This window comes from Molossus molossus, unplaced genomic scaffold, assembly GCF_014108415.1.
Source record: "Molossus molossus isolate mMolMol1 unplaced genomic scaffold, mMolMol1.p scaffold_m16_p_9, whole genome shotgun sequence".
Lineage (NCBI taxonomy): Eukaryota > Metazoa > Chordata > Mammalia > Chiroptera > Molossidae > Molossus > Molossus molossus.
The window spans coordinates 29,075,056-29,092,555 of record NW_023425403.1 but is presented as its reverse complement, the minus strand read 5'-3'; the positions used below and the strand labels follow the sequence as shown (position 1 = coordinate 29,092,555).

General features: G+C 46.3%; 1 protein-coding gene across 1 annotated transcript in view; it reads left to right on the top strand.

The window, feature by feature from the left end:
• The first annotated feature begins 7,691 nt into the window (after window positions 1-7,691).
• The window catches only part of ZMAT4 (zinc finger matrin-type 4), a 321,685-nt gene continuing 311,876 nt past the window's right edge, over window positions 7,692-17,500 (top strand). The window contains exon 1 of the mRNA XM_036249781.1: window positions 7,692-7,743. The gene's annotated coding sequence lies outside the window, so the exon portion shown is untranslated. The remainder of the gene's footprint in view (window positions 7,744-17,500) is intronic.

The window sequence follows — 17,500 nt, the reverse complement described above, 5'->3', positions numbered from 1 at the left end:
ATAGGAACTTACAACGATGTGATGTTTAGGAGGCATTTCTAATTGTTAAATCTGAAGTCAAGAAAGGAAATTATTTCCTCCTACAAATATATTATTTGCTACTCCAGGAAATGAAAGGTCAAGTTAAATGAGCCAGAAGTTTAAGTTAGTGATACAGTTCCTCCACCTGGTCGTTTGTTTAACAAATATTATGGACACCTAGTGTGTACCAGGCTCCGTGCTCTGGTCAGGTCAGGAAGCTGCTCTTTTAGATTCCTCATCTTCCATCATTGTTTTGTCTCGAGCAAGAAACATTCTTTTCATTGATCCTCTTGGTTTTTAGAATGTTATATTGGCCAGGGGTCTTTGATAAACCTTTGTGTATGACCTCTTACCTCTCAAGACTTTTAGCATCAGGGTGAGGGGTCCACCAGTACTTCCCCAGCCTAGTCTTGGAGAAGCTCTGCATTTACTTTGTAACCTCAGGAAATATTTTTCTAACCAGTCCAGATGGAGAATTCCAGCTGGGTTTCTCTCTGCAACTGATTATTAGCTTTATTACTACTTACACTTACAAATCTGCAACATCCGTGCTCTAGTTCTCACAGAATAGGCCTTTGCACTGGGCCCATTTCAAGGGCAGAAGAACCATATATTTTTACACAAAGCCTGCCCTTAATGGAACCAAAAGAAAAGAACCATGAAAGGAACACCATTCAAAGAAGCTATAGCTCACAAGAGCCCAGCGGTACCTTGAAAGTGGAAGAAAAAGATTAAAGACCACTCTTAATCATGGCTGTGACATTGCTATAAAAACACTGGCATATCAATCCCTTCAGTGTCTTGGGCTACGGAGACTGTCCTAAGGAGCTTGTGTTGATTTGAAAGCTTTCCTCTGGAAGTTTAAGCTCTTCTCAACACTTCTTTAATAGCTAAACAGCAGAGTTAGATTCTGCAACTCCATTGCTCAGACATTTTGTTGAACTAAGGTTAAGAAGATTTCAGCTGAAATGTTGGCACCATCATTCTGTTTCTCCCCTCATCTACTCTGCTTGATCCTCCAACTTCCTCAGACACTTACACCGTGTGCTTTGAAATGGGACTGAATTTTATGAATTTTAGCACCAAGGAGTCACTTGTTAAGATTATCTGAGAATGACCCCTCAACCCAACTCCTTAGAAAAATCAACCAAATGCTCCACAGAGCCATGATACTGTGGCTTTCTGTCACTTTGCCCTCATAAAACTTTTAGCCTAAAATCTTTTCAAAATTAAATATTTGGGCTTTTTCCCCTCCCTCTAGGCAAAAAGGTGGAATTTCCTTTATTCCATTTGGTTATATTTTCAAGTCTCCTTTTCTCTAAGTAGCTCAATGATCAGTATGGGTTGACTTATAAGAGGAAGAAGACACCTTTAGGAATCTTTGTCATGAGGGTCTAATATTGAACATGAAAACAGGAAAATTGAAAAGAAAAGAAAAGGACTAAGGAAGGGAAGAGAGGAGAGAAAGAGGCAGGAGGAAAAGGAGAGGTTCAGAAGAAATGGATTTAGAGGTCAGAGAGAAACTCGAGGGAACATGGAAAGTCGTCAGGAAGACTTTCATGGAAACTTCAGTATTCTAATAGGAGGAGGGGTCTTCCTAAGATCCTCTGAGAAGCAAGCTCTGCTCTCCAGTCTCTTCATAGCTAGCCCATCTGTCATATGCTGTAGGACAAAGCTAGGCCCTCGACCCTGGTCTCTGTGGGATCCAGCAATAATTGGTTATTGCCTACTCATCACAGATGTGAAGAGAACGTGTTGAAAATAGGCCCTGATTATCTTACAATCAGGAAAAAAAGTCAAAAGAAAAGGTGTACGGTTTCCTTAATAAACTAGGTGGCAAAAGAGAAGGAAAGAGATTGTTGTTGTTGTTGGTGGGGGTTGGTAGCTAACAGTACCTGATGAAATCTTATCAGCTCCCTTTTGGAAATAACAGTCCACAGCCTTTGTCAGAGACCTAAGTTACAAAGCTTTTCTTCTACCAGAAAAGAAGGAGGGTCTTCGCAGGGAGAAACCAAGAAAAGCTGGTGTTCTGGGAATTGTTACACCAGGAACTAACGCATGCCTGCTGGAGAGTAGCCGGAAGAGACGTCCAGGTGCCGGGGAGATTCTCCAACAGGCTTGAGCTGGTGAGGGTGGGGATTGATCCTGCAACTCAGGTACATGCCTTTTCCTGGGAAGTGAACCCTCACCCCCTTGGTCCATAGGCCTGCACTCTAATGCCCTAACTGCTGAGCCAAACCAGCCAGTAGATTAGTGTTTTTTTTTTTTTAATCCTCACCCGAGGATATTGTTTTCATTTATCTTTAGATAGAGTGTGAAGGAGGGAGAGGGAGAGAGAGACATCCATATGAGACAGACACATCGACAGGTTGCTTCCTGCGGGACCCTCACCAGGGCCAGTGACAACGAAAAGGGAGGTTCGTGTCCTTGACCTGAATTGAACCTGAGACTCACTGGGCCACAGGCTGATGCTCTTAACCGCTAATTAAGCCAAATGGGCCAGGGTTGTTTTTTGGTTTTGCTAATGTTAAACAATGTTACCTTTTCCAGGTAACTTAGATTCATTCTTATGCTAATAAAGAACATTTCAGGCCTTATCAAGGCTTCCTTGCTGGTGGGAGAATAAGGGAGTGGAGGAGAGGGAAAATCAGGTCCTGCCACCGTTGCAATGGTTTTAGCTCTCTGCTCTCCACAGATACTAAGTGCAATATGGGTGTGGATGGCTTGTGAGACCAGGATGGGACATTTCATTATCCTGAATATTTTGAACAGGTCAGGATAAACGTTGGACTGGATTTTACCTGCAGTGTCCATCATTTTGTTAAAGCAGCCAATTTCCTCTCATAGTGCATGAAGTGTATCTGTCCACTTTGTCATTGACTGTTCATTGTTGAGATTTCTAAGTGTTTATCCAGCACTGACTGCTGTAGGTATCATTGTGGATTGGGAGTGATGTCATAGAAGGTGGTGGTATTAAAGCTACTCAAGAGACTTAATATGTAGTAGCAGATATGAAAATGGCCATATGGAAATAATAATGAAAATCCAAACAAAAACGCAACTAACTTTAACTTGCGTGGCTCAGGGTAAAATTGAAAGAGTGAAGGGAACAGTGGTAGTGAGGGAAGGAGGGATGAATCTGGGTCCTGAAGAATGGCTGAAATCAGGAGAAAGCAGGGTGGGAGGAAAAAACTGGAGCAGCCAGGGGAAGGGCAGGAGGCTAGAATGAACATGCTCACAGGAGGGCTGTGATGAGCCTGAGGTCAGGAGGATGAGGTTGAAAGAGGTTATACAGTTGGGAACCAGATCTCCCCTAACTCTGAAAGCCAGAAAGAGGGCTGACTTTAATCCTGCATGTCTCAAACTTCAGGCTATGCATCCATTTGGGGCATCTTCCTGGAAACTCAGTGCTACACAGATATTTGGGGCAAATCATTCTTTAACTCATGTACTAAAACAAACAGATATATTTGGGAGTAGAATACAAAATTGGCATGACTTTAACAATAAAATATGCATATTTTAAAAAATTTTGGCTTGTAGCACATCACTTGGATGACACCTTCACACCCCCAGGAACGGTCCTCAGTATGGTGTGCATGGATGGGACGGGCTGGCAATTTCCTCAGGCAACAGGAAGTGAGACCCCGTTGCTTGAAGCTGTGCCCTGTGCCTGGAGCATCTTCTCTGTCCCTCCGAGTATCTTCTGGTCCCACTCCAAGAGCTGACCTGATATCCTGGACTAGTGGAGTGAAGTGTTATATGTCACATTAATATTGGTCCATGCCAAGGAAGGCACTGTGTTTAGTATCAAGTTGTAGGACATTTGTATAGTCCTTTGTAGGTTGATTTCACATTAGCTTTGTCTCAATAGCTTTGGAAATAATTATTATTACTCTGATTTATAAATGAAAAAATGATGGCAGGCAGGCAGGCAGGCAGGGTTTGTAAACATGTTTATTGAGTCCTTTCAAGAAGACTTCTATGTTAGAACATGGGTCCTGGCAGGCAGGGGTCTAACAGTCATATTCGTGTGTGCAGACCTTGATTCTCGAAGGCTGCTTCATGCCACATGTGATCTGCCAGCCTCACAGAAGAGATGCTGACCTTCTCAATCCAGTTCTCCAACTTTTGTGAACTGGTGCATTGCTGGGCAATATTTAATGACAGCTTTCAGCTCCATATTTCTTAAAAATAATTTAACTGAAGCCCAACAGAATTTAGGTGGGCAATTTAGACTTGCAAATCTCTGTTTGTCTGTCTCTGTCTTTTTCTTTTCAGGTTATTTACAACTCTGGCTCACTAATAAATATAACCATGGTTTGAACCAAGAGAATCACCTGCTTTTATTTAGCAGGGTGTTTTAAATAATAAAACATTCCTTACTGTGCTCAAACCTCATGACGCCCTGTCTGTTTTAATGCCAACTTACTGAAGACTCATTAGTAATTAATGAAATCATGAAGAATGGTTCATGGTGACTGACACCTTCTTGGCAACCATAATCCCCTCTTGTACTTAGTCGAAATGTCACTGGCTCCACAGGTTTGATTTGGGGGGTGGAGCGGGTGGGTGGGTGGGGGATTAGATTACATAAAGTTTCACAACAGCCATCAGTTAGAACAGAAAGCTGTGAGTATGTTCCTCCAAGTCTCTCTACTTGGGAGAACTTTTCTCAGAAATTTTTCATTCACCCAGCGCTGCTTTGAAAAGATCCTGCTAATATCACATTTTCACTAACATGGTATTGTGCGGCTCAACTCAGTTAGCAAAGATGTAGTGTTGAAAGTCACTCTCTTTTTTTTCCCCTCCTGTTTTCACACATTTCCTTCTTTCTTGGCATTGCCTAGATTTATTCTCCTCTTTTCCTTTTTAGGAACAGAATTTGGCATAAATAAATGATAACTGAGAAAATGGTATAAACAGAAGAGTAAACACAGGATTACTCCATCCTCCCACTGCAGGTCAGGGTAATTTGTTGTAGCAAGTGGTTACCCATAAGAAAGAGGGCAGTTCCAGTGGCTGCTATTTAATTTGTGTTTTAATACCCCCCACTCCTTAATTACTCGAAATAAAACATGAACGCCCCCTCCCCCAAAAAGAGCCTTTCAGACTGCTAATTTCACTGAAACTGTTAAATCAAAATGGACTACTTTGCCAGGGTATTGCCCACAAAATGGAATTTGATACATTTCATACTCCAGTGAATTTAAATTGTATGGAGCTGATATTTAATACAAGTGCAGGTACCAGTGGAATCTGCATATTTAATATGCGTTCTTGAACTTTCAGAATTAAGCAGGAGATCGATGGGACACAAAGGGATCATTCTTCTCTCAAAGAGAATATTTTATGACCAGGGAGTTTAAAAGGCACTGACATAAACAACTGTTTTCAGCTGTCTTTCTCATCTTCAGAAGGCAAAAAGTACATGTAAGAACATGCTGTTTTAGGTAAAGCATTTTTAAAAATCACTTGAAATGTTTTCCTTTTCCTTTGAGGACAACTGAACCTTTGATGAATGCTCAAGAGCATCCTTACAATTTATTTCTCTTATTATTATCATATTTTTAGTGAGGGCAAGGGGATGGTATGAAGGCCCAAACTTGAAGCCGGCTTTCCCTTGGAAGTGGAAATCTCACTGTTTAAATCATAAAAGTGTTATCTATGGTTTTTACACCATAACTGAACATGCCAGATTTTCCGGGACAGTATCCATTGTAAGCAAAGAGCTTTGTAAGAATTTCACCAACACAAATGAATGAAGCAGAAAGAAATATTTTGCTACATCCCTTGTCCTAGTTTGTGATTCCTAATGTGTGGTCACTCTCCATTTAGCCATGCTGATCTTTGGAAAGCCATTATGGAAATGACTTCATTTTCTTGAGGTATATGCCCCACAAATAAAATGTGCAACCCACATTTCTTCTTTCCTTCGGGTACTTCAGGGAGAAGGATGGCATTGAATGAAGGGTTGCTTCATTTTCCAGAGGTAACGAGGCACCAGGAGCTTGGAGGGACTTCTGGCTGCAGCAGTCACAGTGCTCAGTCCTGAATTTTTACCTCCTGGACTCCGGGGTGGGCCTCCTCTCTGCGCTGCGGGCTGGCTGAGCTCTCACAGCAGAATGATAATTCCATGGGGCTCAGAGCCCTGCACATCTTATGTTTTGAATTGGGTATTATTAGTCAGCCCACTCTTTGAGTGCTAGGTGCTGTTGGTGGAGTTATAAAGATATACATGATACTGGCTCTGTCCTTACAGAGCTTGCAATGTATTTAGGGAAGCAAGGAATTTATGCATGAAGCAGGAGCTCACCAGACAAGGCTGAGACAACATGCCATTTGCCTCCAAGGATGCGGATGATGATAAGAATTGCAGTTGTTCAAGGCCAGAGGTGGGGGGTGGGGGGGAGGGTCTGGACTATAGTCAGGACTCAAAGATGTGAGGATCCCATTAGGAGAAAGGTGAAAGGTTAGTTTAGTCTAAAAGTTGATATCTGAAAGTTGATATTTTACGCGATTTGTTTTTGAAAGACACCTTTTAAATTCTCTTTTTTCCCTCTAAAAAAAATCCAGGTACTAAATAGTGTTTTCTCTATATCATGAAAAAAATATATTAAGGGGAAGAATGTAAAAAGTTGTTTTATGATTCCTTGTTGAACAAGGAAAAACATTTAAGCTGTTCCCACCCCTTGATGGGTTCCATCTCCTCTGTTCCCTTGCTTGGACTGCGGATAAATCTAGATTTAACTGAAGCCTGGTCTGAATAAGTGGGAACGAGGGTGGGAGCAGAATTATTAGCTCTGGAACGCCTGTCTCTCTGGGCCTCCCCCTGAGAACAGTGAGGAATTTCAGACTTTCATTGGCTTTAAGAACATCTCTTCTGAGACTCTTGATTAGGCTGCAAAGGGAAACTGTTTTTTCAGGTTGGGGGCTTAGGTGGAGCATGAGGGAGGAACTGAAGGATAAACTCTAGGAAAGGTGCATAATATGTCCCCTCAAATAATCTAAAATGACCTTCACATGCCCTCCACGGTAGCCCCAGGAACAATACCCCTATATTCCTTCAGCTCTTACCTTGCCTTGCTTCCCAGAGCGTGTCTGACACAGACGAACCCCGCCGTTATACTGTATTTCTCTCTGCCCTCAGGAACATGCACCATTTGGGGAAGAATAAGGCCAGAAAATTGTTGCTATGGACTCTGTTTTGTGGAAGTTAAAATGCTAGAGCAAGAATCTGATTGCTTGATAGCTCCATCTCTCCCTCATTCCCTCTCTCCCTCTCCCTCTCTCCCCCCACCCCTTCTCGAGCACTCCCTCTCCCTCCCCCCCTCCCCCCCACTTTTTCTACTCTGCCCTCCTCTGTCCACCGGACTCCCAGTCCTGCCCCCACACCAGGTCGGAGGAGAGCCTTACAGGTTGTCAATGAAACAGAATTATTCCCTTTGATGGCTTAGATAATAGTAGGAGCCAAAGCCGTGAGTGAGGTGGGTTGAAACCAATGCAGTCCTGCCCGGGACTGGAGAGCCAATCGCAAGGACAGAGGGCGGGGCGCCGGCGCCGGCGATAATTGCTAAGTGCATCGCTAGCACAGTTGGTCGGAGCTGCTGAGAGGTCTGGTCGCAGCGGCAGGAACGCGGAATCCTCAGCGTGCTCCATCCCGACAGCATCCCTCCACGGCTCGGCAGGGCGGCGAGCCTGCGCCCGCTCCGCCCGGCAAAGGTACTCCGCCCGCGCCCCCGGCCCGCTCCTGCGCTGCCGTGCCCGGCGGCTCGCAGCTCAGCATCTTAGAGGGAATGCAGAAAGAAGAGAAAAGTTTAGGGGAGGAAATGTGGCCAAGGTGGGGAATCACCGTCTTTTGTTGGGAGGAAAACAAGCTGACAATTTGGAAAACTTCTGCGCTGTGTCGAGAGCCGGCTTTGTTTACTGTATCTCAGTTAGCTGCGCTCACGTCTGTGGAAATAGGTCTGGGGTTGGGTAGGGTGCCTGCAGGGTTGGGGTGTAGATTCAGGTTAGTTGGGTGAAGGGAGTTGGATCTCCGGAGGTGCTGCTTCCTGGTGGACCCATCTCTGGGAGGCTGATTCCGAGAAACGTGATTGGTCGGCTGGGTTCTCCGCCATAGGGTCAGCCCCCTTTCCATTACCTTCTCCCAACTATTGCGACCTTTTACTTGAGTCCGTCTCAAACTTCTGTCTCCTTCCCACCTCTTACCCCTTCCCACTCTGTCTCAGTTGATTTTATTTGGTTGAAGGAGAAATTTTCTGGGGTGTGAGTGTCCTGGTTGACCTGGTGGGCATCTGGGTGTCACACAACTTGGTGAGAAACCAACAAAACAGTTCTCAGAGGAAAATAAATTACTTCAATGTTTACCTCCTGAAAACTCTGGAAGACTTTCCAGGCTTGGTGTGTACAGAAATGAAGGGAATGGATGGAGCTAATTCATCCCTTATCAGAGAAGGGCTATCCAGGGCTCGGCAGGCCAGCCTCTCCGAGGGGGAGGCTGATGGGAGGGGCAGGTTCCTGGGGCTGGCTCTGTTAAGGTGCACAGGTATGGTATCTTTGTGGCCCAGAAGTTGCTGGAGCCACCAACCACACTGCTTCCAATGACTGCTCTTCAAGTAGGAAAACTTGTCATGGCAGGCAGCTGGTTCAGCCTCGTAGCACCCAGTGCATTCTAATTGTGGAGCCACCAGACTTCACTTGCTCTCAGACCCACTTTTGGACCTGGGGAAAACTCCTTTCCCGGAGCACCTGAGCTTCTGCCAGTAGGAGGTTGTAGGCAAGAAGGCCTTCTAGGAAAGAGGGTACCCATGGGGAGAAGGTGAGGTCTTGAAGAAACTTCCTATCTGAATGCCCCACATCACTTCCCCAGGTGTGTCCTCTGACTTGCTGGATGCTCTGAAGTTCCCAAACTGGGGTTGGTCTTACAAGTTCCTAAGGCTTTGGGGAATTCAGGTGAACTTTCTGACTTTGATTTCTCTTCCTAGACCTGAAGCTGGGGGATTTGATCCCCAGTCCTGTCAGGAAGTGAACTTTCTGGGAGGGATCCTCCAGCAATACCTTTTCCTGTGACACCCTTCCCTCCAAGGTGTCAGTGACAGTCTCCACTCGGCTCCACAAATCACTTTCATTTTTTAACTTGTATTTTATTTAACCTCTATAACAGGTTTTCCACCACCTCCTTTAGGCAGCTATTTTGGGTGGGAGTTGTTATTGTCAAAGCTCTACCCACAATGATTAAAAAAACAGATGCCTTTTTATTTTTTTGGTCAGGATACAGTCAGCTTTCTCTTCTGCACATGTTGTCTGACAGTAAACAAAAAATACTTGCAGAGTCACAAATTAAAACACCTTTGTGTTCAGGAGCCTGGAGTGGACGCTGGACCTTTGCCTGTTGCCAGTTATAACTGCCCCCAAACCTCCTCCTCTGTGATCTGTCTAGGCCACAAGAGTTTCAGAGAGCCCAGGAGAGCCAAGCACCCAGCAGGTGGATTTTGAAAGAGGGCACCTTGGTTTTCATGAAGAGAATGATAAAACTAGAAAATATTTTTGAGTTCGAGGGGTGTCTAGAACCAGGAACAGGTAACAGAATTGGGGTTCCTTTCATTGACGCTAATCTGCTGGGTTTCTAGCATGATAGAGGACATTAAAAGTAAGGTTTTAAAAGCAGCCTCTGAATGGTGACTCATGCAGAGAGAGGAGAAAGGCAGGCTGGGGGCAGGGAGCAGAGGGAGTGCTGAGGTACAAGTGGGGCACACTGGAGCGTTCGCATGTCCTGCTCCCCCCTCGTGTCTCTTCCCTTTAGTTCCCCACTTGGATCAGAGATCATTAAAATAACAACTTCAGACTAAAAAAAGCATAATAGAGCTGAAGAATAATTGAAAAAATGCAAAATACCATCATTGTAACTTCACCTTGGGTGATGGGGCACGACACCCAGATCCAGCCCCTCTGCCATGATCCAGTTTGGAGAATTTAATCTCAGGTGCTGGTGTTAGGCTGGGTAGTGTGAGGTGGGCACCTGCCTGTGTATGGAGGGCCCCATTGGAAGTTCAGTTTGTTAGCCATTATTTCATCAAACCTGGTTGCCTTAGCCAGGAACCTGGATAGGCGTCATCGATAGATCTAGCATTTTCTCCTCTTCCTAGTTGGCCAACTAGGGTTTCTCTCATTTACGCACTGTGCTGAGAAGGGGTTGCCTCTTTCTGTTTTCACAAGGCTTGGGTGATTTACCTGGCAAGTAAAAGTCCCTTCCTTACTTTTCTGTTCCTCCATCCCATCTCTTTTCTGTCATCCCCTTTCATCAAAAACATATCAGTAAATAATCTCTTTGCCAACCTGCTTTGAGCTTGTCATTTTGTGCTGATTTTGCTGTTAAAGAAAACTGTCCCCTGAAATAAGATTGAAAACATACTAGAATTTTTATCAGAAAAGAGCCTTTTAGACTTCTTATTTAAAATGTAATTTTGTGGTTTGGTAGAAATCAAATAAGCATGCTTATTGTGTTAGGTGTTTTTGTGAATGCTGCTGCCATGTCTCCTTGTTCTCCGGTGGATGTGCGAACTCCCTGGTTACCCTGCGGAAGGGCATGCGTGTCTGAGGCTCAAAACAGTCTGGAGCACCCCTCCCCCCCACAGGTGAAGAGGTTGAAGCATGATGCTTCTGTTTACTCAAGATAGGGTGAGGGCTGTTTTGAAATCTAGGCTCTGAAATGTATTTACCACACTCTGTTACTTTTCTCCTTCATTCTTCACCTAGGAAAATGTCATAGCCAAAATTAATAGAAAATAGTTCACCTGATTCACCTCTCCTTCCACCTTTCCCTCTCTCCACTTGGGAGCTATTGATGCAGGTACGTGAACAATTGTGCTTAATCTCAAATGTATCTCCTTTTCTTTCTTCCCTCTGGCTCTTCCTTCCTGTCACTTAAGGGCACCCTGGAGGTGGAGATTTAATTTAGACACCTGCTCACCTCACATCTAAGACAGTTAACCGGGGGAATCAGGAATTTTGGGACGCACATTGGGTTGGCTGGGGGCAATGAGGTGATCTTTGCACCATGTTCAGTTCTACGCAGCTCCCCTCCGTGAGACAGGCAGGGCAGATGTATCCGAGCACAGGCCTGCCAGGTGCAAGGGCTTCCCACCAGGCAAAGCCTTCACTGCTCCACTGTCCCACCCACCCTCAGCCCCCACGCACAGGACTGACCTTGAAAACATTAGCAAGCAGTACAATTTGTCTGCCAATTTCCCAGTTTCTTTGTCTTTTATTCTCATCTCACCCCTAAATCTCTCTATCAAGAGTTGAAAAGGATCAAAGCTACTTATTCGTACTAAGGTGTGAATAGTTAGCAGTGTGGCCACTCACAGAGGTATTTGAGTTCTTAATAGAAATCAAAGCTGTTCATCGTGGCGTTTCAGATATTAGCTAGTGGGATTGGAAAGGCAGAGTTTGGAGAGGGAGTGTCTGAGCAATTGTGGCCCTTTGCTTTTCAGTTTAGGCTAATCCTGCTCTTTGCTGCATCAAGGACACACTGCAGCCACTCAGGGCATTGTGGTGGCCGTATTTGGGATCCAGGCCCCGGAGCACGGTCCCTCAGATTTGACCTTGGTGGTTGCACTTCTTGCTCTTTCAGTTCCCTCATATGTAAAGCCGGAGGCTTGGACCAGTTGAGCCCTTTCTGCTCTGTCTGACCATCTCTCTTGATTTTGTCACCAGAGTCCTCTATGCAGCTGGGATGCTACTTATTCGGAAGGACTTGGAGCTTGCTGAGCATCCTCCAGTGCAGGCCACAGTGCTCAGTGATGCCTCAGAGCTGGACTCCACGAAGGCAGGCTGGAGGGAATGGTGGATGTTATACCAGGAGAAAAACAGGCTGAGGGGTGATGTAATAACTGATTTTGGTTTAGGAGGGGATGTTATATGGAGGATGGCGACCAGCTGTTCTCCATCTCCAGTAAGGATTGAACGAGAGAAAATAGACAGAAATTGCAGCAGATGGACTTAGATTAGGTATGAGGAAGAATTTTCCATCAGCAAGAGTTGTTAAAAAGGGAAGGTTGTGGAGCCTCTGTGATGATCTTTAGGAAGTGGATGAGCAGGGGATTCAGCTGGAGGAGGCAGCAGAGGGCTGTGGAGAGGCCAGAGGCAGGGCTGTCTAGTCTAGGGACAGTTCCTCCTCCTAAAGAGAGTCCTGTTTTATTTCTCTGAAACCTCACCTCTGCTCTTGGGCTGTCAAAGTGGCTGAGAATCAAAGTCCTGGGACGAGTGGGGAAGGGGTGCAGCGCACCTGCGCCGCCCTCCCAACGCTGCCTTGACTGGCAGGCCCTGCCCAGAGCTTGAGGATCTCTCATCAAGTCTAATCTTTCATTTCCAGACGTGGCAAATGTGGCCCAGAGAGGTAACAGTCCTTGTCGTCAACACACAGTGACTCGATGGCAGAGCTGGGACCAGAACCAAGGTCTTCCATCTCCCAAGTCAGTGTTAATTTGCTCTGTAGCTCATCTTCTCCTTGTTTCCAAATCAAATAGACGGTTTGCTTTTTCTGGGCTCCTAACTTCTCTAACCAAACGGCAGAGGCAGGGACACCTGCAGTTAAGCAGTATTTTTTGAGTGCTCGTTACCAACACCATGCACTCCACTCTGGCTTCCCTGATCTGCAGTGAACTGAGTCCCCGGGACAGGGAAGGGCAAGGCCAGGGGTGGGGGACTGTATGCCAGCAACTGGAGTGGAAGAAGGGGATGGGGTACAGCCGAGTGCATCAGATACCAATAAAATAAAACCTTGTTTAATCTGAATCCCAAATAAGTCAGAGACTCCATATGGGGTATGTGACAAAAAAGAGGTGCGCAGCGTGCCCCGGGCTCTGCACAGGACACTTCACCAGTCACCTTTACAAAACAAAACAGAATTTTCAGTTTCATCCAGATTCTCATTTTTGAGAGAAGCTTCTTCAATGTGGGGCTAAAATTCTACATTCCTTCCAGCCAGACTTGATTTATTTCTGGGCGGACACATCTCCTGGGTGTGTTTGGAGCCCCACGAATGGAGTGTTAGGGGGCCCAGGGAAGCTGCAGCTAAGTCTGGGCTAGCTCAGGGCCAAGGAGCTGCTCCCTCCCGGTGGGGTTGGGGGTGGAGGTGGGGCAGGGGAAGCGGACTGAGGCCGTCCAGCCAGTGAATGGACAATGGAGCAGAGGCTGTGGAGGGTCTTGCCTAGCAGTTGTTTGAGCCACATAGGAAGCAAGATGAATGAATGGGCGACATAAGTCCAACAAAGTAAATGCATAATTAGTGAGCTCATGTGTGTAGTCACCGAGAAAAGGAAGAAAACACAGGGGTTTGTGCTGGGTTAGTTGGGGGTCAGCAGCGAGTGCCAAAGGGAAGGCATGAGCCTTCCACTCACACAGCCTGCTGGCTTGTCTTTGTGCTCCAAGGGCATCCTGAGCCATTCATTGTGCCCAGCACTGAGGGAGGCAGGCACTAGGGGGTCCATCAGACGAAATCGGCGTGGTTCTTCTCCTTTGGGGACTTGCGTGGAAAGACCACTAGCCCCAGAGGCAGCCAAGTGCAGTATCTATCCAGGGACTGGCTGAGCCAAAGGAGAAGAGGACACAGGGGGCTCCAGGGGGTGGGCTGGGGCAGGGGAAGAGGAGTGCTGCCTTCTGGCCAGTGGCCTTGGGTTGAAAGCAAGGCCTCCCACTCAGGAGAATGGAGCAGAGGCTGTGGAGGGCTTTGCCTGGCAGCTTGTAGGCTGCCCAGCATGTGAGATAGACTTGAAGGATGGACAGAGCTTGCAACGATGAAGAGAGAGGAGGGGTGGGATAGCGTGAGAAAGACAGGAAACCAAGGGAGTGGGGAGCCTGTCAGTGGAAGATGAAGGACCCCATGGCGCACTGAAATATGTCAGATGGCCTGGCCAGCTCAGGGTGCTCCCGCCGTGTCCTTTCTATTCAGAATGACATGCAGTGGGCTTCACACGTCTGCCCTCAATTTTGGTGCACAGACTGCTCTAGAATACGTTAAGGTGTAGTAGCATGATAGTAGTATGTCCTGGATGCAGGGTACACATGGTGACCCTTACTTGACCTGGTCAGAGGAGGCCTCCTGCAGAGAGGAACACCTGGAAGGGACTTGGGAAATAAGTAGGATCCTACCAGGTGCATGGGGGAGGGGTGGGAAGGAGGGCAGCCACATTTGCAAGACTCAGAAGCATGAAACAAAGCATGTCAGAGTGCTCCGAGTCATACTTGAGTGTTGCTGTGTCGAAGCACGAGGTGTGTTTGGGGTGGGAAAGAAGAGTCGTGCATGCTCCCAAGTAGGGAGGGGCCAGCTGGCCAAACTGAGGAGCAGAGAGTTTTAGGCAGAAAAAGACAGTCACATCTGCATTTAGGAAGATGAATTGTGAAATGGAGAGTGGGGATGAGGTTGGGGGTCGGGGGCAGCCTGGGATGCAGAGGCTGATTCTGTAGTAACCTGCTGCTGTCCAGGTGAGAAGTGAGAGGGCCTGGAGGAAGGCAGTGATTCTGCAAGACGAAGAGGGGACAGCGTTAAAGGGTGATACTCTGACTTCATAAGTTGTACTAGATTAGGCAAAAATGAAGAGAAATTATTCATTTCCTGGAGGAGAAGCTGACAGGTGAAGAAAGGTAGCACTGTTAGATGAAGAGGGGACAGTGCCCCCCTCCTCCTAAGAGCAAATGGATTTAAGGGACAGGAAAGTGATACGATTTAGACATTAGCATTAATGCCTTAAACACAGGGAAAGGGTCATCAAAGGAGGTTGTGGACTAATTCTCTTGCCCATAAAATATTTAAAAAATCAGTTTGTCCCCTAGTAGATAAATGAGCAAAGAAACAGAACTGTCTAGAAAAATATGCAAAAATGCCCACCATCACTAACAATTAAAATATGAACTTAAAAAAACAAGAGATCATTATCAAATGGGGGACACCTGTAATGGTGTCAACAATTAAAAAAAATATATCATTATCCACTTATCAGATTACTAAAATTGAAAATGATAATATCCAGTGTTGTTAAGATTGCTGAAAAAATGGAGATTTTTACACTTAGCTGGTAGGAAGATAATTTGAAAATACGGGAGTCTTGTCTAAAAAATATACCCTTTGAACCAGTAAGCAATTGCTCTTCTAGGAATTTATTCTAAGGAAATCATCAGGTATGTAAAATAGCTCTAATCAAGGATATTTCTTTCAGCATTATTCATTATAACAAAACATTGTGTGGGGGGATTAATTCAATCTAATATAGCTCATCTATAAAATGGAACTCAAGGAAGCTAGTAAAATTACATTGAATAATATATAAGAATATGAGAAAATACTAATAATATATATTACATAGATAAAGGTTTAAAAGTAAATAGAGTATGTGTGTAATTTTGTAAAAAGAAGAGATGTGTACAGTCATAAAAAATAGAACGGAATACAATATATCAAAGTAGTAACAGTGGTTATCTCTGGGTTTTCAGAAACAAGTGATTTTTTATTTTGTTAAACTAGTTCCCAATTTTCCTACAGTAAATGCACCATTTTGCAAATCAGAAAAAAAAAAACAAAACACACTCTTTAAATCAGGTGCTCAAACTACACATGTTTAAGCAGTGGGTGTACACGTAACAATGTCAGGCACTGTGTTCACTATTTTGCAAATCAGAAAAAAACAACATGCTCTTTAAATCAGGCGCTCAAAGTACACATGTTTAAGCAGTGGGTGTACACGTAGCAATGTCAGGCACTGTGTTCACTATGAAGCATAACGACAGGGTGTCCTCCGATTCCGTGTGGTGGGATTGGATCAATGTGTGCAGGCAAGGCAGCGCTTGCTCCCCGGCATCAGTCAGGGCTGCGTCTGCTTCCCATGTCGAGGGGCAGGAGCTCTGCAGGGAATGATGACCAGGGGCTGTGGCATCCTTGTTTCTTCCTCTCCTCCTCACCCCCATCCACAAACACCTCCAGGCCGTCACCTACCTACAGTGGAAAGACCTATCTTAGCATTTCAGGTGGTGCGTTTACACATGTCACAGTCATCTGTTGATTTCACAAGTGGGGAAGTTGAGGCTCAGAGGAGCTCTGACTTGGCTAAGGTCGCAAAGCCAGCGAGTGGCCGAGGAGGTAACTGGGGACCTGGTGTCAGAACCTGCACTCTCCCCAGAGTAGGTTGTGCTGTTGAGGGCGGCTGCAGATTTCCACCGGGAAGGTGTGGAGCCATCCGCCCTTCTTCCCCAGAAGCCATGCCTTCTGCTTAATTCGCTTAGTGATTGAGACCAGATGAGCGCCCTGACAGCTATCACATTTAGAGGAGCGACTCCGGGTGCCGAAGCCTCTCCAGAAGCGACCTCAGGGTTCTGCCTCCTGACCAAGTGTGTCATTTATCACTGCCTTTCTGGGATGTGTTTGCTTCCCGTGGTGGTTTTCTTTGGTGCACAAACTCCAGGCAGCCGGAGAGTCCTGCTCCCGGTGGAAGTCACAGCTGGCTGGCTCCATGATGTGTGTCTGGGCCATGTGGGGGCCCTCGGGTGCCTTCCCTCAGCAGGGCAGGTGGCAGCTCAGATGGGCATGTCCTTTTGGCTTTCACAGGCTTAACTGGGAAAAGTGGATAGTGGGCCTCAAGGTAGGGCAGGTCCATGAGCATTGTGAGCCGAGTGGCTGCTCTATTTGAAAATAATGCATGCTTGTATGTTTTTTCGTATCCAGAAGCCTGGGAGGTGGGCGGGGAAGCTGATGTTATCCCCACGTTGCAGAGGAGGAAATTGATACTTGGGAAGTCAAAGCCACTCACCTCAGTTTGTACGGGCAGTTGGCAGAAGTGGTATCATGGAACGAGCCATGCCAACACTGCCTGCAAATACTGCCCAAGCTCATAATCCACAGGGCTTCTTGGGGCGCACAGCCCTGGGTGCAGGAGGGGTGGAGCATAGCCCCCTGGTGGCCTTGGCAGGTGCTTGAGGAGTGAAGAGGAGCACACGCCAGGTGACTTCCAGCACAGGGCTGAATGCAGCGGAGGCCCAGTGTAAGTGCTGAGAACAGTGGATGTCCCTGGGGTGTGAGTGGTCTCAGAAGGCTCATGGCGGCGTGGGTCCTGAGCCCTGAGCACTGAAGGATGAGGGCAATTTGGGTGGAAGGAGAGATATCCTTGATTTGAGTGTTGGTCTGAAGCCAAAGGCCAGCATGGGAGTCAGGGGCAGCCAAGGGCTCAGGGGGACGGTGGGGAGAGGTGCCTTGGGTGTGCCGTTATTCCAGGTTTGCTTCCTTCTCAGAACGTCCTTCTGGTTAGTGATCTAGGGACAGTGTAGCTGTGCAAGGAATAAGGGGAGGGTGAGGAGATGGGTTGGAGGTTCTCATGTGGATTCTCTCTCCTGCTGCCCCATGTGGTTTCACTTCTGCTGACAATGAAATTGCCCTGTAGCATCCAGGAAGAGAGAAAGGAGGATTGGGATGGGTCCTGTTCTGCCAGCC